The following is a 15,948-nucleotide window of genomic DNA, read 5'->3' as shown; positions in this document are numbered from 1 at the left end:
ATCCCCTGATTCGCACAAACTGAAATACGCTGCTACGGCCGGTTTTGGTTGATGATTCGAATTAAAGCAGAAGTGAGTAATATATTTGTGTTAATCTAAGTCTTAAATAGTTATATCTTCCGACAGCAATCACTTACATAGAGTGTTTGGACTGAAACACGGGTCTGTCAGTCACTCTGCTCTGCTCTGAGCCCAGGAGAAAACATTTATCGTATCCTACAGTTTTTATCCAATGAGGAGAGAGAACGGCATGCAGGGCTGTGTGTGCAGCCAAGGAACGCCGTGAATGTGGCGACGTAGGGACGAGGACTGTTATGGTGCGTTCAAGGAAACTCGTGTTTTTCCGACCTGTGAACTCGTACCAGTTCGATCTGGTACGAGTTCACGGGTCAGAAGTTACGAGTGGCCGTTATAGTGACTTTCACCGGTAAAACAGGTCGGAGAAACACGAGTGGGTTGCCTGAAACGCTACAAATTCGTAAGTTGTGACTTGAAGCTGTAATTTACGGTTTCAAAAGCCTGCCTGGAACGCAGCATTAGCCAAAACCACCGGATCACTTACTTCTGCTTTAAGTGGTGACGTAGCCACTTTCACCCCGACTGCTCCCGTGTTGCAGTCAAGGGGGCAGTTGTGGGTCTGAGAAGTGAAGTCACTTCCGCGTTCAACAAACTGCAATCCCCCCGGCTTCCTCTGGGGGCTGGTGTCAGAAGGGAGCAACTCCAACAGAGCCCCATGTTAAAATAGCCGACTTTACAGCTTAAAAAAACATATTTACAGCCTGGTACCATTACATTTTTTGGTCTCAACCGATAGTTTCTACCCCCGCACACACTCTGAGGGGGGTGATTTTTTTTTAACTCTACCGTTTTACTGTTATTAGGTTTTAAATTCTGGCCAATTAGGGCGCAGAACCGTTGAGTGACAGGTCCGGAGACCACTGCTTCGAGGCCAGTGGGCTGATTCACACAAACTGAAATACGGTAGGCTACGCTGCTATGGCTGGGTTTTGGTTGATGATTCGAATTAAGTGACGTAGCCACTTTCACCCCTTCTGCTCCTGTGTTGCAGTTCACTCACAAGACAACATCAGGGTTTCCGCTACACACCTTCATAATGATGTTACTGCTCTGTTCTTCATAGTTCATCTATGCATCATATGGTTAAGCACCCAGCTGGAATTGGGAACAGGTATTGTGTAAACAACATGTTAATATGTTTAGCCATGTGTAATTTGTTCGATTTAATGTGGGAGAAAATGCTAATTGTCATACGCTAATAGCGATGCTAATGTTAGCCTCTGTGTAGTGTGCATATATGTTTGGCCTCATGGTGGTGATGTTGAGCTAACAATAGTCTTCGAATCTGTTTATGTGTTTATGGCAAACGTTTTATTGTCATTATCTCATGTGAAATGTTGATTAAGGCTCAAATATATTGTCATAAGGCATATTGTGGTAAAAATCATTATCAAGGGTTAATTTTATTTATTTTATAAGAGCTCATTTATTTCATTTATCTGTCCTTTAGCTCTTACAGTGTTGAAAGAAGAATGGATATGAATGAAAGGAAAATTATATATCAAAACGTGCGTCTTGATCGGGATCGGTGTGCTATTACTTTTCTCAACAGTTTACGAAAAAGAGCGAAAAAGACCAATCATTGGAGTTTAACAAACGTCTACTGCTCAGGCATACTTTCACCTAGAGACTCCATTTAAACTTTAAACAGTAGACACAAGTCTTGTGTATTGTCGTATTACTCCACGTTTTGATAGGTCATATAGTTTTTGATCAATCCCTGTTCAATGACCATGATCATTTTTGGAGAAATTATGAGATTATAATGGTTGTGTATTGGACGGAATGTTCGTTTCAGAGTGCGTGACATCATCGGTTAGAGTGGGAGAGATGCCAGAAAAACTCCAGATTTTTTCTCTTTCCAAACTCCAAACGGCCACAATTTACACTCTACACACGTGATTTTTTCAGAATTTGTAGACAAACTTGTTCTGTCTCTCATCATCTGCTCAAAATATCAGAGAGACTTACAGAATTTAAACTCTGAGCCTCTAAGTGCGGCCACGTCTGTCTCTGCTCCTCATTGAGTCCAATACAAATATTTTCTGAGAGAAGCAGAACGGCCTGATGTTTTAAAACTGCCAGCGTCGCCAAAATATTTACTGTAGAAACACCAAATCGTACCAAATTTTTCAGGAAGTCCTTAGAGCAACGTTGATCTGTGTTTTGTTCTGATAGGAGTTACCGTTTTGTCAGGCTAAGCCTAATTGTGAGGCCGGTGCAGAGGCAGAAAATGGCTTTTTCTCCACGTTTCTGTCTGTCTCAGCCTGCGGGGGCCCCTATCGCCGTGGTAACCTCTTTGATCCTCAGGCCAGAGCTCGTTAACTTCATAAACAATCCACCTGGCGCTCGTTTAAATGTTTATAAACACAGACACAGCTAAATCAGACTGACACAGGATGCAGCTACTAACTAACTATGTGTCAAGTCAGTCACACACACACACACACACACACACACACTGTTAACCTAATGTGGTTACAGCTCCTCCATATCAGTGCTTATAGAAAGATGATCATGTGTCTGTCTGATCAGCTCTGTCTTGACCTTAAGATCGTGGGTTTGATTCCCATGTTGGTAAAACCGGCAGTAGCCCCGTGGCCCTTTCAAAATTTCCCCAGAGGAAATTTTCTAATTGTTGCTGTTGTTGTTGTTGTTGGAAACAGGAAGTAGAAGCGGAAATAACAATCTTTGCGTCATGACGTTCTCCATGCGTTGCTTATTGAATGTGATGTCACATCGTTGAATGTGATGTCACATCGTTGAATGTGATGTCACATCGTTGAATATGATGTCACATTGTTGAATATGATGTCACATCGTTGAATGTGATGTCACATCGTTGAATGTGATGTCACGTCGTTGAATGTGACGTCACACTGTTTGTTTGAACTCCACTCAGATCTTCTGAACCAGATTGATCTGTGAGCTGCTGCTCAGACTGGGTGGAGATCTCTCTAACACACACACACACACACACACACACACACACACACACACACACACACACACACACACACACACACACACACACACACACACACACACACACACACACACAGGTCTAATGAGACAAACACTGACGGCAGCAAAGCGGAGCTCCAGCAGGAAAATGCAGCGTCAGACTGAGAAGATGGAGGAGGAAAAGATGAAATGATGAGAGATGGACGGACCGAGGAGAGGGGGAGACGAGGGGGAGACGAGGGGGAGGAGAGGGGGAGGAAACAAGGACAAACAGCCAGAGGGGGGAGAGGTGTGGGGGGGGGGGCAGCTGAAATATTCAGGCAGGTAAATCATAGAGGAAGATAAACTCACCTTTCTCTCTCTCTCTCTCTGCCTCTCTGACTGTTGTCATGGCACGTCTCCCTCTCTCCCTCTCTCCCTCTCTCCCTCTGCCTCCCCCAGCAGCCGCTGACCAGGACCGCCACTCCCAGAGTTCCACGGGGCGTCGCTCCGGGCAACGGGATGTAGTTCCCTCCCTACGACTCAGCAAAACACTGCAGCCTCCATCTGACAGAGCAGAGCAGAGCAGAGCAGAGCAGCAGCTCCAAGGACGGCTGAGGCAGACTGGGAGGAGGGAGGAGAGAAGAGAGAGGGAGGGAGGAGAGAAGAGAGAGGGAGGGAGGAGAGAAGAGAGGAAAAGACACGTGGTTTATTCAGGAATGACATATCAGATTTATAAATGAAAAGAGAGTAAAGAGAGTGAAGAATCTGTAGGTGGAGCTATAGGAATCAGGTGAAGAATGAAACGGATCAATAAGAGAATCAATAGGAAATCAGATGAGTCATGAAAATCAAAAAGGTGCTGAGAAAGAATCCAGACGATTAAAGGTTCAACACGTTGAATCTGTGTCTGTGTGTTCGCATCAACTCTCTGAGTCAACAAAAATGACAACAAAAATAAACCAACAGATTACAGGCTTAGGTGACGACGATGATGATGAAATTAAAGTTAAAGATACTTCATTAACCCTTTGCAGGAAATTACATTGTTACTGCAGCAGCACCAAACAGAATACCACTTACACACATGGTACATAGAATACACAATAACAACTTATTACACAACCCATTAAAGCATGGATAGGGAACTCTCATCAGTGGTTTTACATGAATTTCCCTCTAAAACAACTCTGTGTGGTAACGTTGTGTTATTATCTCATAGCGTGGTGAATGTGCAGCTCACAACTTGTCCACCAGAGCGTTGTGGAGTTGTTGGATTGTGTATTTGATGAGTTTGATGAGGGAAACCAAGAAATCCCATAATGAGCCTCCGTAGCGTAGCTCTGAGCAGCTCACGGCTCTGCTCCGCCGTTCTAAAAACAGCTTGCACCGACAATTAAAGGTAACGAACCTACTGCTATGACTATAGGGATTATGGTAATGGGGCAATTTGACTAAATGTTGAACTATCCCTTTAAGTAAGCAGTGATACGTGCTGTTGGCTGTTTAGGACAAATAAAGAAGAAAGCTAAGTACAATGAATGATTCCCTGTGCAGGACTTTATGAAGTTGTGATGTATGGTGCCATGGTATGAGTAAAAATAAAATAAATCACCTTTGAGTCTGAGCTGATCCCAGAGCTGCAGACGTGGCTGTAGTCTGATCACTTTACTGTCTCTTATCAGGCTGTATTTGTGTCACTGGAGTCTTAGACAGAAGGTCGAGGTCAAGAAAGTATAAAGTGGGTCAGTGGTTAAATTCATATTCACAAATATCTTGCACCGACAATTAAAGGTAACGAACCTACTGCTATGACTATAGGGATTATAGCAATGGGCCAATTTGACTAAATGTTGAACTATCCCTTTAAAGAAGTTAGTGAAACTTGAGACACTCTGAGTTCACACCTGAACAGGACAGACCGGCTCAGTACCTGCTCTCATGATCAAACTCCTCTTAAGTCCTCAAGACTCAAGACTCAAGACTCAAGACTACTTTATTAATCCCTTAAAGGGCAATTCCATTTGGTGGCTCACACACCATGCTCATAGCACAAACACATAACAGCACAAACACACACATAACATAACAGAGAAACCAGGAAAGAAAAGGAGGGTTGGCAGCTGTGTGCAAAGTCTGCTAGTTGCATGTAAGAAAGTGAATAAATACATCATTAAAAATAGAAATTCTAATAATGTTGGATTCTTGTAAACCACATGTGGTTTACAAGAATCCAACAGGACTTGATCCTGGTCTAAAGGTTTGTGGAGATTATCTCCATCAGCTGAACAACAAACATCATTAAATATTAAAATATGTTCAAGATTTCATGATAAGAACTTAATTACACACAGTAAAAAGGTGTGTTTGAGGGTGGATTTATTGTTGGTCCAACAGCAAGCTGTTCAAAGCACTAAAACTCACACAGTTGAATTATGAACATCTTACTTTTGCTTTTGATACTTTCAGTAAAATCTTCCACTTTTTCTTTTTCTAATGTACGTTGCTTTTATGTTACTTTGTAAACCCTCATTTAAAATGTTCTAATAAATTCATGATTAATTATTATTAATACAATGCAGGTGATTTTTTTGTAGCATATTCTGATACTGTAGTTCTGCAGCTATAGTATAGTGGTCGGACAATGCCCACTACACTGTAAATGAGGGAGAAGAAAAAGAAGAGGACGAGATGGATCCCTCCTGTACCCCCCCCCCCCCCCCCCCCCCTCCTGACCCCTATCCTGCTATTATGATGCCAGGCATGGTCTTACTATGACTATTCTATTCCTCTCCATGCACTGTTATGTTTTGTTTAAAATAAAAAATATATGTATCTCTTTGGAATAGTATATACATTGTAGTGTTTGCATTTCTCTATTTGTAAGTTGTTTTTTGCCTACTACTGTATTTATATGTATTTGTGGGTGTCCCTCCGTGCCACTACAGAGAGACACACATGTGAGCTCTCAATCACATATAGCCTACTGTATGTCTGCCTGACGTGAAATTAACTTTACAGGCTCACTGCTTATGCACTCACTGAGTCTGTAGGCACCTCCCCTGGGTGGAGCTGCCCAAAGCACCACTAGTTGACTACAGCTGTAGGACCTTCTAGGACCCCCCACTGACCCAGCCTTTGATTGGCTATCTTAGATATGGTAGGCCATATATTTGCCTGTAATGTATTCTTTTTAAAAAAAAATCTCTGCTTGAAAAAGGTCCTGCGGACCGAAACGCTGTGTCTTATAATAACGTTTTTGCAAGAGATCGGACAGTGTGCGGGAGACCCTTTTTTCCTTTTGTAAAAAATAGCAAACTTCAAATGTAACTTCAAGTAACGTGTAAACAACCTAAATGAGTAAAGCCCATAAAGGGTTGAGCGGGTCAAACTTTGCTTTGTGTTAATAGTGAATTGTCCATTGGTGAAGCTCTTGTGGCACAACTAGAGTTACTGTAAGTGAAAAGAAAAAGAAAATCGAAGTATTGAGCACCATTTGGAGAGAAATTGAGGATAATAAAAGGTCCATTAATCATATTATAGGTAGTTAACCAGATTAATAAGGTGTAATTTAAAAATTTGGGTAACACTTTACTTGAAGGTCTCGTCATAAGAGACATGACACAGTCATGAACATGTCATAAACATTATGTCAATGTCATAACGTTGGAGTATTTGTGTTTATTCACATCACTCACGCGAATACACGAGTAGCCTACAAACAATTCACGTCGTCATGCGTGCGGTGTGAAAGCACCACTTGCCCGGTTGAAGAGCGTTAGCTGGGCTGCAGGCTGCCTGCCCCGCTCAATACTGCAGCCACCTCAATAAAAGTATTATCCATCACTCACATATACAGAAAAACATATGAAAACAGGGCCCAGGTTGAAAAAAAAACAATCAAAAAACATTAATATAGCTTAAATAGCATTACAACAAAATAATACAAAATAGAATAAAATAAAGGAAACAACAATTCATTTTAAAGGAGCATTATCGCAAATACAGCAGTAATAGCATAAAATAAGCTGACATATGTAAAAGATGGGTCGGGGGGAGCCATAACTAAATTTACAAAAAAAATCGCCAACAGTATAGTGTCCGTGGGGCAAATGCAGCATTTGTCTTTGTTATGATCCAAGCCGGCCCGGCGCTTGCTGCGTTAAAATGCACTCGGAACTCGCAAATCCGACCTCCGAACCGGACAAATATGCAACAGTAAGTAATGTAGCAGTGTTAGGCTGCTCACAGTCACTGAATCGCTGGTAGAACACTTTGTCTCCACGTCCCTGTGTCTTTCTTCAGCTGTCCTCTCAGCGTTATTAAGGAGGAGGACGTTTCAGTTGTTGTTGTCGTTGTTGTGGTTGTGCGCGACGTAGAGCTGCCGCTTCCACTAGCGAGTTTTCTTTTTCCCGCGATTGCACGTTCATTCAGCCTGGTGAGGGAGGAGGAGGGGGGAGGAGGGGGGAGGGAGAAGGAGGGGGGGCGGGGGGGGGGACTAAACGAGGCTGCTCTCTCTCTCTGACAGCTGCCCACTTGTTTATATCTGATAAGCTCCGCCTGGCTCCATCTAGTGGCCGAATTTTGCGATAATACTCCTTTAAATAAAAAAGTACAAATTACAAAGCATTCAGTTTGAATCTGGACAAATTCAGTGCTATACATTTGTGTTTTTGTGAATGTCAATGGTGCACAGCTCCACAGACCTGCTTCTCTCTCCGGTGTTGTGCCTGTGTCTCTCCTACTGTTTCCCACGGAGCTCTGCCCCCTTTGAAAGAAAAAGGAAGCCCATTTGTGGAAAGACGTCGCCTCTGATATGTAAAATGTGTATTATAGAAGAGTTAGTTAGTTTCAGCAGTATCTGAAAGTCCAGCTGTCAAGATGTCAAGATTTTTATACAAAACACCAAATATGTGTATAAATGAAAATGTTGTGCTTACAGGTAGATAGAAGATAAAAAATGAAATATAAAAATACTAAATTATTTGGCAAAAATGTGAATTTAATTTCAATGTATTTGAATGTCCAGCCCCAGAGGTGTCAACAAATATAGTTGATGACCCCTGACGTATTGGTGGTCACAATGGCAGGGCACATACTGTATGTGCAGTGGCTTGGACTCTCTAGGCACGTCTACCGTCGTCAGGGACTGATTTTGGACTGCAAACCAGCTTAACAGCGGACTTTCAGCAGATGTGATGATTGTGTTTATGCTAGAATACCACTGTGGTGGGGAGCTGCAATTTCATTGTATTTTAAAGCAGTGGCAATAAAGGCCTCTTATCTCTTAGGATAACAACATCTTATCAGTTTGATTCTTTCAGTCAAGACACCTTTCATCTTGATGTTGGTGATTTCCAGAGTTAAACATTAACTGAGTAAAAAAGTAGTTTCTGTTTCACCTTTAAATCCTTAATAAAGAGCTGGTTGAAGCAGCAACAGGAGGAGAGTTGTTGAGTAACGGACGGAACTTAATGTCGCATCAGACTTTTGGAATTTATCGACACAGAAAGTGACATAGCAGGTCAGTTTTATTTTTTTAATCACAGTTTTATAACTTGTTAATGTCTTTTGTTGTATTGTTCATCCTGTAAAATCATTAATTCTGAACATTACAAACAATCATTTAGTAAGAATTATGTTTAGCTCTATAAAGTCTTTCAGTTCACAGAGTTCTTCTCAGGCCTGTTGTCCCCAATCGTCATGGTTACCAGAGTTTATAATAATAAAAATAATACATTATATTTATAAGCTTTTCCAAAAACTCAAAGACACTTTACATTTTAAAAAAATCAATTCAGTTCAACACAAATAATAAACATATAAATTCAGTTAAAAGCAGCAAATTCAGTATAAAACATAGAAAACAATATAAAACACACACAGAAATTATATATTAAAAGCTGATTTAAAAAGGTGTGTTTTTAACATGGTCTTGAAAGTTGGGAGGTGAGTGCAGGTGCGGATGGGTTTGGGGAGTGAGTTCCAGAGGCAAGGCAAGGCAAGGCAATTTTATTTGTATAGCCCGTTTTTACCACCAGTTTGTCTCAAAGGGCTTTACATCCCATCATAACAACATCCTCTGTCCTTACAGGGTTGCCAACTTTTGGTCCTGGGCTGGAGTGAGATTCTGTTGGCGGCGCGCGCGGGGGGGGGGGGTTTAGCTGTCCATAATAATAATGATAATAGTAGTAATGTTTAATGTAGTTTTTCTCTTTCTATCACACACAAATACGCACACACAATACCTGCAAACTGAGTAGAGGTGGAATAAGTGGTAAGTGGCAGATTCAACCCCTCTAGGGGGGTCTGGGGGCACCCCCCAGAAAAAAAATTGTGATTTTAACATGTGAACTAAGCATTCTGGTGGACTCTGAGAAGAAAATAAGGGAAAAACAACATTTGCTTCAGATAAGAGGGGGAACAGATCTGTGGTTCCTATCATTGTATGGCTGGAGTTGTATAGAGGCTGGGGGTTGTATAGAGGGAGGAGAGCTGTCCATAATAATAATAATAGTAGTGTTTAATGTAGTTTTTCTCTCTGTCACACACACACACACACACCATAACTGCAAACTGAGTAGAGGTGGAATAAGTGGTAAGTGGCAAATGAAACTCCTCTAGGGGGGTCTGGGGGCACACCCCCAGAAAAAAAATTGTGATTTTAACATGTACATTAAGCATTCTGGTGGACTCTGAGAAGAAAATAAGGAAAAAAAGCAGATCTGTGGTTCCTATCATTGTATAAAACTGGCTGTGTTTTTTTGGCCTGGACTGGACCAGCCTTTCAAGGCCCGTTTCCTCTGCTTCACCATGAGCCTCTTTCAGGCCACACTTTACTGTTCCACTTCTGCCCTATTCTCATCTCTATCTTGATGTAGGCTACTTTAATAGCCTATGAAAGAACAGAACAGACATGTCCTGTGATTTTCAGCCTTCTATGAGTCTATTACAGCCTGATGATATAAGTCAGGCCCTGAAATGTCTACTATAATAATATAAAAATAATAATATAGCCTAATAATAATAAAATCGAAGTTTGCAGGTATGACACACGTGCACACGCACATGCGAACGCGCACACACACGCACACGCGTTGCTGTGCTGTCTCTCTCTCTCCTCTGCTCTCTGGACTGAGCTGCCTGGCTGTACTTTGGGCTAACGTTACAGTCTGCATGGACCTCCATGGGTTTTGATTTTAGTTCTCAGCGGACCGGACCAGCCCAACCAGCCCGACTGCAGGCGTCAGTTCGAGCCGCATCCGGTCCGAAAACATAACTCGGTCAGGTCGTGCCTCGCTCTCTCTCTCTCTCTCTCTCTCTCTTTTTTTTGGCTACCGTAGATTCTGATCAGGTCCGGGCTTTAACACCCGCGGGTCAGCTTTTAACTTTCAAGTCCGTTAGAGCTCCAGCTTGATGCAGGAGCAGGACTTCAGTGCTGCACGTCAGTGCTGCGCTGTCTGACCAACACCGAAGCAGCAGGCGGACGTCACTGTAATGACGGTAAATGTTTTCAGCGAATCAATCAACAATCAGAGAAAATTGTAAATAACACATTACACTGGAGTGGTTTAGAGTCGATGTAATACCAGAGCTGGTTTATAGTCATTCGGAAATGAGTACATGATGAGTGGAAATATTAACAACAAAAAATAAGTCAGATTTGGCGTGAGATTTCTCTCTTGAGCGTGAGAGCGTGAGATTGAGGCTGAATGCGTGACTGTCACGGCCAATGCGTGAGAGTTGGCAACCCTGTCCTTAGACCCTCACATCCACTGAGGAAAAACTCCATGGAAAACCCTTTTAACAGGGAAAACCAGGAGAAAGTTCAGGGTGAGCAACAGAGGAGGCATCCGTCACCCAGGACGGACAGACGGGACAGAGATGTTGTTACAGACAACAAGAGGGAGGGGGCAGTGATGGAGAAGGCTCTGTCCCCCCAGGTTCGGTGCTTGGTCCGTGTGGGTAGTGACAGGATGTTTCCTTCGGATGAGCGGAGGTCGCGGGAGGGGGTGTGGTGATGGAGCAGGTCTGTGAGGTAGGGGGGGGCCAGGTTATTAAGTGCTTTGTGTGTGAGGAGGATGATTTTGAACTGTATGCGGTGAGTGATGGGCAGCCAGTGCAGGTCACGGAGGACGGGGGTGATGTGATCTCTGGAGCGGGTGTGGGTGAGCAGGCGTGCGGCTGAGTTCTGGATGTATTGTAGTTTATTGAGGAGTTTGGATGGTGAACCATAGAGGATGCTGTTGCAATAGTCCAGTCTGGATGTGATGAATGCATGGATGAGGGTTTCTGCAGCAGAGAAGGTGAGTGAGGGGCGGAGACGGGCGATGTTCTTGAGGTGGAAGAAGGCGGTCCTGGTGATGTGATTGATGTGGAGGTCAAACCTTAGCTTACTGTCGAAGATGATTCCTAGGTTGCGGGTGTGGGATGAGGGAGACAAAGTGCAATTATCAAAGGTGAGGGAGAAGTTGTGGCTGGCTTTGGTGCGGGATGTGGGGTCAATGATGATGATGTCTGATTTGTCACTGTTCAGTTGAAGATAGTTTCTTTGCATCCATGATTTAATTTCGGTGAGACAGTTGCTGAGGGTGGAGTGGGTGTTGTTGGTGATGGCTTTGGTGGAGATGTACAGTTGGAATTCGTCGGCGTAACAGTGAAAATGGAGTCCATGTTGACGGATGATCTGGCCAAGGGGGAGCATGTAGAGGATGAAGAGGAGGGGACCAAGCACCGACCCCTGGGGGACACCTTGTGACAGAGGAGCGGTGGGGGAAGTGCAGTTGTTGATGCTGATGAACTGTTGTCGGTTGGAGAGGTAGGAGTGAAACCAGGAGAGTGCTGTGCCAGTGATGTGGAGAGAGGATTCCAGACGGGAGAGCAGGATGGAGTGGTGGATGGTGTCGAAGGCTGCTGTGAGGTCGAGGAGGATGAGGATGGTGAGGTGTCCGGAGTCTGAGGAGAGGAGGAGGTCGTTGGTGACTTTCAGGAGGGCTGTCTCGGTGCTGTGTTTTGAGCGAAAACCAGATTGGAATGATTCAAACAGGTTATTGCAGGTGAGGTGGGTTGTGAGTTGTGAGGCAACAGCACGTTCCAGGATTTTTGACAGGAAGGGGAGATTGGAGATGGGGCCGAAGTTATTTGGGTTGTCAGACTGGGTTTTTTGATGATGGTTGTGATGGCAGCCAGTTTGAGGGTTTGGGGGACAGAACCAGAGCAGAGGGAGGCGTTAATGAAGTCAATGATGAGTGAAGAGATGACAGGGAGGCAGTCCTTGATGAGTTTGGGGGGTATGGGGTCCAGGTTGCAGGTGGAGGTTTTTATTCCGGTCATGATGGTTGTGAGTTGTGCTGGCGATACTGGAGAGAAGTGGGTCAGACACTGGATAGTGGTGGACGGGGGAGCAGGGGGGAGATGGGAGGGATCCTGGAGGTGTTGAGGTTACTGTAAATGGTGTTGAGGAGGGAGTTGATGGCGGAGAACAGAGCCTTGGGGTTGTTGGAGCCAGAGTGGATGAGGTGGGAGTAGTGGGTGGTCCGGGCAGCGTTGAGTGCTTCTTTGTACTGTTGTAGGTGGTCGGTGTAGGCGAGAAGGTGAACTGTTGTGCAGTTGTAGTAGTTAACCAGGTCAGTGGGGTCATCAGATGGTGGGCGGGGTGAAGCAGACAGACAGTGGGTGAGTGAGGCTGAGAGAGCAGAGGTTAGAGATGGATTTAAGATTTCTGAAGGTTATGGTCCGGTTTTGTTTTGCGGTGGGGATAGGGATGTCTATGTCCATGGTGATAGCCAGGTGGTCAGAAATATGCAGGTTGTGGCTGGTTAACTGTTGGATGTTGAGATTGGTGGAGCAGACCAAGTCCAGAAAGTGACCACGGCTGTGTGTTGGGAAGTCGAGACAGTTTAACAGTTCCAGAAATTCTGTGGCCGGTTTATTGTCTGTGCTGTCAATATGTAGATTAAAATCACCTAGGAGGAGAACAGATGGCGAGATGGCAGATAGCTGGGCTAGAAGGTCGGCAAGATCGGAAAGGAAGGAGGGATGTGGTTTGGGGGGGCGATATATGATGGCTGTGACCAGAGGACAGGGACCAGAGAGTTTGTAGGTGAGGTGTTCAAATGAGGGGGCAGGAGGAATGGAGATGGTGGTTGTCTTGATGTTGTTTCTGTAGATGGCAGCAATGCCAGCTCCCCGGCCCTCTGTGTGGGGTTTGTCCACATAAGTGTATCTTGTGGGGGTGGCTTGGTTTAATGAAAAATAGTCCAGAGGTTTTTGCCAGGTTTCAGTGAGACAGAGAAAATCCAGGTTATTGTCCGTTATGAATTCATTGAGGATGAGGCTTTTGTTGTGTGTTAAATAAGGCTACTTTGAGGTGATGTTGCTTTGTGGATGGGGGTGCCTGCATCTGGTGATGGTCTGAATGTGAAAAGTTACAGGTTGTAGGTGTAACGACTGATGTAACTGTCACAAAAGGTTCTTGAAGATCTCTGGGTCAAGGATACACAGGCCACGAGGAAGTCAAATCACGACACAGTTTATTTTTCTTTAGAAGATGATCATAAAAAGCTAAAAGGGCCTTAAAAATGTCTGTCGTTTAGAATGAGCAGCAGGGGGCGCTAGTACACAGTCTTTGATACAGTCCTTTTGTGCGCTGACAAGTCCCAGCACCGTGCGTCCTTGGGGAGAGCTCTTGGGTGTGTGGCTGTGGACGCAGGCTGCGTTGGGACCCTCTCTGGAGACGCAAGGAACTTCTACGGAGTAAAATGAACAATCATGTGTGCACCAATCACAATATAAATTCAGGAACTGATTTGGAGATACACTCGCCTGATGCCAATAAGGCTTGAAGCATATCAGGTCCTGTGGGACTCGATCTGGCCTATCCTCTCCGGCTGGCTCCTCTCAAGCAGTTACGTGCAGTCCCTCTGTGTACCCGCAGCTACCCCCACTAGCTGGGCTGCTCATCATGGACAGGCTCCTCTCTGCTTGCCACCCCAGGAGAGGAAGACAAAGACACCGTGCAAGATCCTCTGGCCTTGCCCCTCCATCCAATCAGGTTGTCTACTACTGATTTGGGAAACTTCGTACCGGTGTGTCTTCACTGGAATGGACACACCACAGCTGCATTGGGGAGAGTTAATTGGCACTGCACACAATATGATCACACACAAAACAAACAAACAAAGTCATAGGCTCTCTCCAATTACAGGCTGTGACATAACCAGAGGGAAGAGCTAGCGGTCATCAGTGAGCTGTGTGCTGCCAGTGAAGCTTTGGGCGGAGAGGAAGAGTGAGAGGGGTGAGTGGAGGGGGTGTGGCAGGTTAGCCGCTTGCATGCGGCTACCATACCGGTTTGGATGGAGGCCGTCATTTTTTAAGAGGGGGGAGCGGTTCCAGAACAGATTAAAATTGTCTATGAAGTTGATGTTGCGAGTGGAGCAGGGTGTGGAGACTGAGAATCCTGCTAAAACCTTCTGCTCCGCGGGCCATGGTGGGAATGGCAAGGCAAGGCAATTTTATTAGTATAGCCCATTTTTTACAAACAGTTTGTCTCAAAGGGCTTTACATCCCATCATAACAACATCCTCTGTCCTTAGACCCTCACATCCACTGAGGAAAAACTCCATGGAAAACCCTTTTAACAGGGAAAACCAGGAGAAAGCTCAGGGTGAGCAACAGAGGAGGGATCCCTCACCCAGGACGGACAGACGTGCAATAGATGTTGTTACAGACAAGACAGCTTACAGTTTATGACACAGAATAACGGAATGGAGCCGGAAATAAAAACAGACTTCCCGCAGCTGCTTAAAAAGTTTAAAAGGTCTAAGTTCAGACTGTCTACGAGAGGTGTCATTGGACCCAACATGAACAACCACTCGTTTTATGGAGGACGGGAGAGAGTGCAGCAGCGCCGGCAGTTTGCTTAGGGACCGTTCGTTATTTATGGAATGGGCCAGCGGAGGAAAATGGGGGGGGGTCATGTCATAATATTCTTTGTTGAGGGGTGGGTCCACTAAAAAAAAAAGGTCAGCGAGGGGGGTCATTCAACTTTTTGTCTGGAGGACACTGCAATGCCCGCAAAAACCAAAAACAAAACAAAAACGGGTCATTTAAAAGCTGCAAGCACTGATGACAGAGAGCAACGGCCCCCAAATCACAACGTTATTTTATATTGCTCCGGTCTGCCCTGAGTGGGTTTCGAACCCGGGTTTCCCGCACCGCAGGCGACGATGCTAACCGCTTCGCCAAGAACTAAATAAGGACTTTGCACGCGGGTTAGCACGTGTTTTATGGGTGAGTGAGTTTAACTTCAGACTTCAGGCTGTGAGCGGCACGTACGTTCACGTTGCTTTCATGAATTGTAAACAAACAGTCGCCCCCTCGGTTTTAGCTTCCAGCAGTTTCTGAAGCAATTCTGCATCCCTTTGGAAGCATTTAAATAAACTAACAAATAAAGAACCCAAGAATAAAAAGATAAGAGAGCTGAGGATCGGTGGACAACCCACAACAGATAGTATGATTATTGCAACCGAGTTTAATCGTTTTTTTATTCAGTCAGTAGAGGAACTGGCTCAAAATTTTGATCCTCAATCATTAAATAACATTGAAAGGGAAGATTTACCCAATTCATTTTACATCAGAGAGGTTAATGAAACTAAAATTAGCAAAATACTAGACAAATTATCTAGCTCAAAATCCAAAGATGTGTCTAACTTGGACACAGCTTTTATTAAGCAGCATAGTTGCTCTATCATAAAACCGTTATCTCATTTAATAAATCTTTCTATAACGTCAGGTAGGTTTCCAGATCAATGGAAAACAGCTGTTGTCTCTCCCATTTTTAAATCAGGGGACTCAGACCAGCTACGTAATTATCGTCCAATTTCTATACTCCCGGCAATGTCTAAGATTTTGGAAAAAGTAGTGTCT

At 44.4% G+C, this 15,948-nt stretch overlaps 1 protein-coding gene across 1 annotated transcript in view; it reads left to right on the top strand.

Moving 5' to 3' along the window:
- arhgap27l (Rho GTPase activating protein 27, like) overlaps window positions 1–15,948 on the top strand; it is a 166,126-nt gene that overhangs the window by 7,314 nt on the left and 142,864 nt on the right. The gene's annotated exons all lie outside the window — the stretch shown is intronic.

Source organism: Trachurus trachurus (assembly GCF_905171665.1).
Source record: "Trachurus trachurus genome assembly, chromosome: 8".
Classification (NCBI taxonomy): domain Eukaryota; kingdom Metazoa; phylum Chordata; class Actinopteri; order Carangiformes; family Carangidae; genus Trachurus; species Trachurus trachurus.
The sequence above is the reverse complement of the archived record's forward strand: the minus strand, read 5'-3'. Positions and strand labels throughout refer to the sequence as shown.